Source organism: Callospermophilus lateralis, chromosome 6 (genome assembly GCF_048772815.1).
Source record: "Callospermophilus lateralis isolate mCalLat2 chromosome 6, mCalLat2.hap1, whole genome shotgun sequence".
Classification (NCBI taxonomy): domain Eukaryota; kingdom Metazoa; phylum Chordata; class Mammalia; order Rodentia; family Sciuridae; genus Callospermophilus; species Callospermophilus lateralis.
Genome location: NC_135310.1, coordinates 117964226 through 117974969, shown reverse-complemented (window position 1 = coordinate 117974969; position 10744 = coordinate 117964226). Strand labels below are relative to the sequence as shown.

General features: G+C 40.8%; 1 protein-coding gene across 5 annotated transcripts in view; it reads left to right on the top strand.

Annotated features, from left to right (window-relative positions):
• The first annotated feature begins 2130 nt into the window (after positions 1-2130).
• Kctd20 (potassium channel tetramerization domain containing 20) overlaps positions 2131-10744 on the top strand; it is a 33737-nt gene continuing 25123 nt past the window's right edge. For 2 of the 5 annotated variants that reach the window (XM_076858827.1, XM_076858820.1), the window contains exon 1: positions 2721-2815. The gene's annotated coding sequence lies outside the window, so the exon portion shown is untranslated. Of the gene's footprint in view, positions 2173-2720; positions 2816-2838; positions 3004-3089; positions 3106-10744 lie in introns of those variants that run through there. The other 3 variants (XM_076858822.1, XM_076858821.1, XM_076858823.1) reach the window with 3 other exon arrangements.

Here is a 10744-nt window from a genome sequence, read left to right as displayed (position 1 = left end):
TTTCAAGAGTTCCTCTAAAAACCCCCTGTCCCTCCTGATGAGGAAAATCACATCCTTTGGGACAGGAGTCCCCTATTTCTCCTTTGCCAACAAAACAATAGACCTTCTTTTTCCTTTTTTCTTAAAACCAAGTCCTCATTATTGGATTGGTATTGGGGACAAGGACCGAGCTTTCGTTTACAATTGTAACATATTTTTATTTTCATTCAATCTTGGGATTGAACCCAAGGCCTTGTGCATGTGAGGCAAGCACTCTACCAATCTGCATCATGACATTTGTTAAGGAAGGCAGTATAAATACATATATGTTTTTAAATATTATTATTATTATTTTGGTACCAGGAACTGAATCCAGGGGTGCTCAACCACTAAGCCACATCCCCAGCCCTCTTTATTTCTATTTTGAGACAGGATTGTTGCTTAGGACCTTGGTAAATTGCTAGGGCTGGCTTTGAATTCATGATCCTCCTGCTTCGGCCTCCTGAGTCGCTGGGAATATAGGTGTGCACCACTGAGCCAGGTTTCATGAAACCAGTGTGTGTGTGTGTGTGTGTGTGTGTGTGTGTGTGTGTGTATTTTTTTGGTGGTGCTGGGGATTGTACCCAAGGCCTTGTGCATGTGAGGCAAGCACTCTACCAACTGAGCTATATCCCCAACCCGGAAACCAGTATATTTTGACATAAAAAAAATTTAAGGTTGGCATAAGGGAAGATGATTTTACCCAACAAAAGAGTTCTTGGGTGTTCCTTTCAGAGATAATGTTAGTTTGAATGGGATGTGTGTATAGTATTGACACTAATAGTATCTTAAGTTTCTCTAATGTTTTCAGGGTATAAAATACTCTGCATACATTTTGATCACTTTTTCTTCTTCTTAACAACCTGATGGCAAATGTAGGTTAGTTACCATCTTACAGATTAGGAAACCTAAGCTTCCATGTGATCTGTTTAATCTGAGATGGAATGGCCTCAGTTCGAGGTCATCTGGTTCTTTTTGCCAATATTTTATTTACTCTATCAATAATTCCTTATGAGGGGGGCGTGGTAGCGCACTCCTGTAATCCCAGTGGCTAGGTAGGCTGAAACAAAAGGTTTGCAAATTCAAAGCCAGTCTCAGCAAAAGCCAGGCGCTAAGCAACTCAGTGAGACCTTATCTCTAAATAAAATACAAAATAGGGCTGGGGATGTGGCTCAGGGGTCTAGTGCCCGGGTTCAATTCCCAGTACAAAAAAAATCTTTATGAATATGAATATCACTTCATGCTTTTTTGTTTGTTTCATCTGTACATTCAGAAACACTAATTTATTTCCAGTGGGCATCACAATTCTGCATAAACTAGGAGAAAGTTTTACTTAGGCTCCTGGTTAAGAAGCAAAGGAAGCTTTTTGAACCTACCTAGTTATCTTTTGTTTTTCAGGACACAGGCTTTGTAAACAGATTTTGCATGTTTTCAGTTATGGATCAAGGTAAAAGAACTTAATGGGTATGGGGATATGAAGCTCAGTGTAGAGAACTTGCCTAGGATGGGGCCCTAGGTTCCATTCCCAGCACTCAAAAAAAGAAAACAGGAAGGAAAGAGGGAAAAGAGAGAGGGGGAGGGAGGGAGGGAAGAAAAGAAAAAAGGAAGCTAGGAAGGTTGGTTAGCTAGTTTTGTGTTTTTTTGTGGTGGCCTGTGGGCATCCCAAGTCTTTGAAAGCCTAAAGTTCACTGGTTCAAGTCCTAATATGACAAATGTGCTTTGGAGCTTGTGTATTTATTTTCCTTTCAAATGACGTTAATTTAAAACTCATATAAAGTTACAAAAACCTTCCCAGCATTCTCAGAATTGGGTTCAAGAATGAGACCTGTGTGTTCACAAACAAGTGGCAACGTGAGCCATCAGGGCTGGCGTGTGGGATAGGACCGTCAGAGTCTGTTTGCAAACCAGTAAGGGGATAGTGAGATAAACATGTTATCAGCTTACGCTCAGCCTCCGCAGGAGCCCAGGGGAACACACTTCTACATTTCCTGGTTACCCCATTCCAGCGTCTTACGGGTCTTCTACTTACAGAATTTAATCTGATTCTGGAACCTCAAACTGAGCATTCTGTGTACTTTAAAAAGTCAGTTTTGAGATTGTCTTGGTATATGAGTGGGAGAGGAAGGGATGTCCTGCCCTCAACAATATTTCAAGGTAAACGCTTCCAGTTGATTTGAATGTCAACTTGGCTATCGCTGGTAGTTTCATGAAACTCTTATTTTGAGAAAAGAATATATATTGTTTTTCTTTTGACCAGAATGCATATCCAGAAGGTGCTTCCAAGCAAAATGTGTTTAAGGAGCTCAATTTTACTACCTCTCCACCCCCGCCCCGCGAAAGCACAGGGAGGTGGCAGCTCCGCATCTTCCGGTCAGCGTCAGCAGTCCGAGGGCTGCGGGAGCCGGTGTTACAGTTCAGAAAACGACTAACTTTCCCATCTTAGACCTGCCATATTGAAGGAGGGTCTCCGCAGTGCAGACACCGAATCCAACCCTGCGGAGTAGGGTGGGCGCGTCCGTCTCCGGCTCGGGGTAGACCGGAGTCGAACACCAGGGAACCTCCGCGGGGCGGCGGGGGCGGGGAGCCTCCGGCGCGGCCTTCCCAGCGTGCCCCGCGCAGAGGGGACTCTTAACTTGAAGCGCCCGGTGACTCAGCCGCGTGGCCGCGCCGGCCAGGGCGGGGGGCGCGCGCCGCTGCGGCACTGCGGGTCCCGGCGGCGGCTGGTGGAGGCGCGGCCTGCGCGCGCCTCCCGGGAGGATTCCGGCCCCGAGCGCGGGAGCGCGGCGGGGAGCGAGGAGTGAGTGGCTGGCGGGCTGGACGGGTCGGGCGTGGCCCAGGGTTGCCTTTGTGTCGGGGGCCCTCTCCTCTGGACGCCGCGCGGGCCGACTCCAGCGGCGGCCCTGACCCTGGACGGCAAGGCCGCGGACTCGGCCGGCGCCGAGAAGCGTCGGCAGATGGGTGACGGGTGCTGTCGCGGTCCGCGGGGTAAAGTCTGAGGGTCGGGCGTCGTCGGGGGTTCGCATTGGGGCCGGGAGATCCACACCGTCCGGGGACGGCCGAAGTACACCTAGCCTGCCGCAGGCCTCGGTGGGTTATCCCGCCCGAGGAAAGACGGGGACCCCGGAGTGTTCACGGACAGCGCGTTTGCAGGCGCGATAGATTTGCCTTGGCAATTAATTGAGCCATTAAAAATAATGTAGTTGGTCGGACTTCCCCCTGAACTCTGCCTGGAGTGGAATGCATTTTGGTCGGTCCTTTCACCCCTGCTCCGAAGTCTCTTTTCCTGCCACACAGATGACTAGCCGTCTTCCGAGGCTCTTCGGGTTGAAGAACTGGAGAGCGCTTTAACCTGTAATTTTCTTTTAAACGAAACCCCACTTTTTATAGCACACACTGTTTTCGGGTTTACGACCCCAGTTAGGCGTTATCAGAAAACCTCTTCTGTTTTGGAATTTGTGATTCTTTGTGAAAATTCTTGGATTAGATCGATTTTAAAAGAAGGATCCAGTAAACAAACTAACAAGATCATCCTTTGAAGAAAATGTAAAACTTAGGGAAATACATTTCCAAGTCCTTTAATTTTGTCCTTGTTCGTGTTAAACCATTAGCTGCATCTGGTACCTGGGAAATGGAGTTTTTAACGGTCCCTCAAACAGTGTTGGAATATCAATCAGATATGATGAATTCTGAAGCAGAACTTCAGCTTCAGTACCCACCCCCACCCCCCATTACCCCACTCTTAAAATCCAGGCAGTCGTTCTGAAAACAAGGTTGCTCCCTGTTAAGGTTACAGTACCCTAGCACCACTCTCAGAAGTTTGATTTTAGAGTTCTGTTATAGGTCTCTGAGTCTGCATTTTAAGCAGACACTTTCTCTTGGTCTGTTATTGGTGATCTAGGGACCACACCTTGAAAAACCACCATTGAATTGGGCTGGGCATATTAAAAACATTATTATTATTATTATTATTATTATTATATTATTATTATTATTGTACTTAGGATTGAACTTGGGGGCACTTGACCACTGAGCCACATCCTCAGCCCTATTTTGTATTTTATTTTAGAGACAGGGTCTCACTAAGTTGCTCAGTGTCTTGCTTTTGCTGAGGCTGACTTTGAACACAAAAGTGATCCTCCTGCCTCAGCCTCCCAAGCCGCATGGATTCCAGGCATGTGCCACCAGGTCTAGCAAACTTTATCCTTTTATTGACTTACTCCTCTCCTGACTCTCTGGAAGGCAGTATGAGAAAAGATAGGGCTTTTTTTGAGTCCTGTTGTTAGGGCAGGAAATGACTTTTACATTCTCATTGTTTTGGTGGTGTAAAGATTCCCTGTGCCTAGTTAATATGTCTTTTTCCTTCTGGGGACTGCATATGTTATCCTCAGAGTTTAAGCTATACTTGAAGGCCAAATCTCCCTGCTCCCAGGTTGCTCAGTCTTCCTCCCCACAGAACCAGGGCAGCCAATGCCATGTACTTTCCATAGTCTTGAGTGCTCACCTTCTCTGGTATATAGGAGTACCAGTAGCATTCATAAAGTCTTTCAGTACAGCTGGACATTAATCCAGTCACAGAATATCCAGGTAATGCCAATTTTGTGCACCCGCACTGTAGTAGGTCATTTCATCAACAATGTTGCATATGTGGCACAGAGTTGCATCCCTCTGTTAAGTCAGAATTGAGGCCTGGATGACCTGTACTCTGCTAAAAGCTTTTTCTGTTTCTTACTGCCCTTTTGAATCTTTGTAAGGAGAAGAGGTTAAAGTTACGCTATGTGCTTCTGACTTTTTCCCTGTCTTTGGCATCTTTTGGGGTGTTTGATTTCTCTTATTAATCCATCTTTTTTCTGGTGATTCACAAAATGTCATGCTTTTCCTTTGTTAGCCTTAAACATTATGACTCCTTTGGCTAACTGACAATAAAAGTTTAGGGGAATTATTGGGTTATTGAATGATTCATTCTATTCTTTTCTTTCCTTAGTACTGGAATTGGACCCAGAGACACTTTACCACTGAACTAGTAAATGTCCCAGCCCTTTATACATTTTTAAAAATTTTTGAGACAGGGTCTTGAATTTGGGATCTTCCTGCCTAAAACTCCTGAGTTGCTGGGATTGTATGCATGTACCACCATGCATGGTAAGATTACTGAGTGATTTCTAGTTATTTGGAAGACCAGGGAAATAGGAGGCTTATGGATAAAAGGGACCCTATTACAAACTTATCTAGTGCAGTCTTCTCATCTTTCAGATGAAGGATCTAAGAGATGAGATGTTAGTGAGGACTCTTGGCTCATCTCAAAAAAAACAAACCTTCAAAAGTGAAAAAGAGCTGGTTCTAAGCAACTCAGTGAGACCCTGTATCTAAACAAAATACAAAATAGGGCTAGGGATGTGGCTCAGTGGTCGAGTGCCCCATATTCAATCTCCAGTACCAAAAAATTAATGAGAAAGATCCAGAGAAATTAGAAGTATTTGAAAATAGAACTGACTTCCTTATGATTACAAAAGAAGTATTATCTGGAAAATGAGATTGAAGGAAAATATGATCAAATCAGAAATCAGGAAGAGTGAGAATAATAAAAAAAAATCTTTAAAGATTGAAATAAGGGGTAAAATGATAAATAAGCAAGAAGATGACCATCTTGTAAAATCCCAGAGAAGTTATGAACTTAGTTTTTTTTAAAGATTCAATAAAAGTTAAATTTTTTTTTTAAGAGAGAGAATTTTATTATTTATTTTTTAGTTCTCGGCAAACACAACATCTTTGGTTGTATGTGGTGCTGAGGATCAAACCTGGGCTGCACGCATGCCAGGCGAACGCGCTATCATATGAGCCACATCCCCAGCCCAAAAGTTAAATATTTTGGTGATTTTTTTAGATGTTAGATGCTTAAGCTATGTCCAGAATCTTTTTTCCCCCTAAATATTTATTTTTTGGCTGTAGTTGGACACAATATCTTTATTTTATTTATTTTTATGTGGTGCTGAGGATCGAACCCAGGGCCTCACATGTACTAAGTGAGCACTCTACTGCTGAGCCACAACCCCAGCCCTTGTCCAGAATCTCTTGAAGTCTTAATTATGCTATGTCCATTCCAAAGTTATTAGGCATTTCTGTTAATTAATTAAGACTTATAGAACTTTGAATCTGATTTATTGTTTCCTAACTCCTTATGGGAAATGAGATTATTGGAATCATATGTGCACTTCTAGAATAATAAGAAGTAAAGAAATTCAATGAAAGAAGAGGACATTTTGACATTTTTTGCTTGGAATTCCCAAATTAAACAATGTATTGTTTTTGTATATCTTTCAAAGTAATAGCAATAGTAACGATGAGAGCTTAACAATTAGTATACCTTAAGTACCAGACACTGTACTAATTAATGGTTTTACGTGATTGTTCCATTTAATTATCTCTATTTTTAAATGAGAAATCTGAGAGAGATTAGGTTTGTCTAGATAACACTTAGGAAGTGGCTGAGCCGTGTTAAATTTAAGCCCATCTAACTTCAAAACTATGAAAACTTACGCTCGTTAGTGTCCTGGTTCACTTTGTGGTGTGGTTAAGATCATGAGCTCTGGAGTCAGTCTTTCCTGGGTTCAAATCCTGACTTCTCCATTTACTAGCTTGGATAAAGTACTCATCAGTTTCTGTGTCTTAGAAATACAGTTAGTACCTACCTCAAGGTTTGAGGGATTGAATTAATTCATGTAACTTGCCTTAAAACTGTGCCTGACAAATTGTAAGTTCTCAGAAAATAATGGCTGTTTATTTTTTAAAAAATAATTTATTTCAAGGTACTATTTTATTTAGAATAAGCATGTCTTTTCCTTTATTTGAAATACTAGATTTTTTGTAAGTATAGATACAAAGTAAATTTTAATTCTGTTTTTACTGAAATGGGGCACCTTACTAAAATTTTGGAAAGCATTGGGATTTAATGGAAAGCTCCATGACTCAGGCCATGGGATTTGCTTCTTGTTGTCTCTGCCTTTCATAGAAAATATGAGGGTATCAGATGAACTAGCAAATATGAATGAAATTTGAATTTGATGTACTATACAAATGTAAAATTCAGTTATTAAAATTGTGAGGGCAGGGCATGGTGTGGTGCATGCCTGTAATCCCACTGATTTGGGAGACTGAGGAAGGAAGATTGCAAGTTCAAAGCCAGCCTCAGTAACTTAGTGAAGCCTAAGCAACTTAGTGAGAGGATGGGGGATGTGGACTGGGGATGTGGCTCAGTGGTAAAGCACCCCTGAGTTTAATCCCCAGTATGGGGGAAAAAAAAAAAAATCATGGAGGGATGTTACAATGAATAATTGTTAGGTGAAAGTTCAACTTTCTTAGAATAAAAACTGCTAGTGATTTATACATATATATGAAGATCATACAAATATGTTTATCTCAAATAGGGTTTTTTTTTTTTTTTTTTTTTTTTGGTGGAAGAAAAATTTAATTTTTGCAGTTATATCTTTGTATTAGTTTGCTTGGGCTGCCAAAATAAAGGACCACAGATTGTGACTCAAACATTGGAAGTTTATTTCCTCGAAGTCCTGGGGAATAGAAGTCCAAGATCAAGGTGTCACCTGGGTCTTTTTCTTCTGAGGCCTATTCTTGGATTGTAGAAGATCATCTCCTCCCTGTGTTTTCACATGGTTGCTTCTCTGTATCTTTATCCTTATCTCTTCTTTTTTTTGGGGGGGGGGCACGGGGTGGTAACCAGGGATTGAACTCAGGGGCACTCGACCATTGAGCCACATCTCTAGCCCTATTTTTTATTTTATTAGAGACAGGGTCTCACTGAGTTGCTTAGTGCCTCCCTAAATTGCTGAGGCTGGCTTTGAACTCTCATCCCTCTGCCTCTACCTCCCAAACCCCTGGGATTACAGGCGTGCACCATGAACCAGCCTCCTTATCTCTTCTTAAAAGGACACTAATCATAGTGAATTAGGGCTTGCCTTAATACTTCATTTTACTTTAATTACCTCTCCAAATATAGTGACATTCTGAGGTATTGGGAGTGAGGACTTCAACAAATAAATTCTGCAGGGGACATAACCTTCAATTCTGATACTAACTACCTGGACATAGTATCTGGCCCCACAGGTTGAGGGCTCAGTCTCACAGCCCTCCTTAACTGTCTACATGCTAGGTAATCTGAATGCTCCAATCCCTTATGAGGGAGCACCCTCTGCACTGGGCCAGCATCCTTTTTCATGTGCCTGCCAACTATCCTCTCTGTACCTGTTATTTAGAAGCTCCTTGCTATTGAGTATCCTAAGAAGCACATCATACCTCTACATAAATCACTGTGTTATATGTAAAGATATCAAAATTATCCTTTTATCCTACTGAATAATCTGCTTTAGAATCAATTTCATATATATAACCTAAATTCCTAATTCATCTCTTAAGCATATTTCTTCTTTAGATTGAAAAAACGTCAAGACTTCCTTATGTGATAATGTATTGTTTTCTATTTCAGCTCATAAAATTGTCTCTTAAAAAAAATTCATTATGGTGATTCCACCATTTTCTTGGGGAGTTCCCGTTTTTAGAGATACAGTTTCCTTATTTAAAAATAATAACATTCATTTTTTAAAAAATATTTATTTATTTATTTATTTTTGCTTTCGGCGGACACAGCATTTTTGTTTGTATGTGGTGCTGAGGATCGAACCCGGGCCACATGCCAGGTGAGCGCAGGCGAGCACGCTACCACTTGAGCCACATCCCCAGCCCACTAACATTCATTTTAAATAAAGTTCCATCAACAATTCAAAAAAATTTTTTTTTAATTATATGGGGCTGGGTTTGTGGCTCACTTAGCACATGGGAGGCCCTGGGTTTGATCTTCAGCACCACATAAAAATAAATAAATAAAATAAAGGTATTGTGTCTAGCGACAACTAAAAATTAAATATAAAAAAATTACATGGCCCTAAATAAAGGGAGAATAATTAATATTTTCATTCTTTTTTCTGTAAATATAATTTCATCCTGCTTGAAAACCCTAACATATCAATACCATTTGCATGTTTTGGTTATTATTCTAAAACATACGTTGTATTTTTTTTATTTTTTAATACTTTTTAGTTGTAGATGACACAGTATCTTTATTTATTTATTTTTATGTGGTGCTGAGAATCGAACCCAGTGCCTCACGTGTGCAAAGCAAGCGCTCTACCACTGAGCCACAACCCCAGCCCCTTTTTATTTTTTTAATTGGTGACTTATATTGATTTTTGAATGTTAAACCAACCTTTGTCATTATGTATTATCCTTTTTTATGTATCAGATTTGATTTTCTAATCATTTATTTATTTTTTAAGGTGGTACTAGGAATCAAACTCAATGATAGAGTGAACTCTTATCGCTGGGCTATATCCCCAGCCCGCCCTTTAGGATTTTTGTGTTTATATTTATGAGAGTGGCCTGCCTTGGAATGTCCTTGCTATGGATTGGATCAGGAATGTCCCCAAATGCTCATGTGTTGAAGGCTTGGTCCATAATGCCGCAGTATATTGCTGAGAAGGTCATTGTTTTTCATTCTTTTCTAATATAGTCTTTAAAGCTATAGATTTCCCTTTGCTTGACTCAGCAAGTTCTGATATATTGTATTTTGTTATTCAGTTAAAATTACTTTCTATAAACCAGACACACTGACACACTCCTGTAATCTCAGTGGCTGGAGAGGCTGAGGCAGGAAGATCACAAGCTCAAAGCCAGCCTCAGCAAAAGTAAGGCACTAAATAACTCAGTGAGACCCTGTCTGTAAATAAAATACAAAACGGGATTGGGGATGTGGCTCAGTGGTCGAGTGCCCTGAGTTCAATCCCTGTACAAAAAAAAAAAAAAAAACAACTTTCCATATCCCATTGTCTTTCCCCCAAGTCCCTTCAGTACAGTGGTGCTTTACCATATAGCCACATCCCCAGCCCTTTCTATGTTTTGTTTTGAGACAGGGTCTCACTAAGTTTCGAAGGATGGCCTTGAATTTGGAATATTTATTTTTTAAAAAATATTTATTTTTTAGTTATAGGTGGACACAATATCTTTATTTTACATTTATATGGTGCTGAGGATAGAACCCAATGCCTCATGCATGTTAGGTGAGCATGCTACCACTGAGCCACAACCCCAGCCCCACCCCCCCCCAACTTGAAATATTTCTGACTCAGCCCCCGAGTTGCTGGGATTACAGGTATGCTCCACCACCCCCGGTGTGATTTCTTCTTTTCAAAAGTATGTTCCTCAATTTTCCACCTCTCAGGAATATTCTTAATTTGTTATTGATTTCTAAGTTTATTCCATTGTATTCAGAGAACAGAACTGCATAATTTCAGTCTTTTTAAAGGTATTGAAACTTCATTGCCAGAATATGGTCATTTCTGTCTCATTTTCCAGCTATGCTAAGAAAAGAATGCTATCCTACAATTGTTGGGTGCCAATTAGGTCAAATTTATGAATGGTGTTATTCAACTGTATATCAGGAGTTTCCAAATACTACTGACTGCCTGTTTTTATAAAGTTTTATTAGAACCCAGCCACACTTACTCAGTTATGACTAACACTGGCTGCTTTTACACTATAATAGTGTTACCCACAATACCTGAAATATTTACTGTCAACTTTTTGCCAGAAAAGTTCACCCGTCTTGTTCTAAATTTTTACTGCCAGGCTCGCAACCAAAGATATTTTGTTGGCTCCTCCTGCT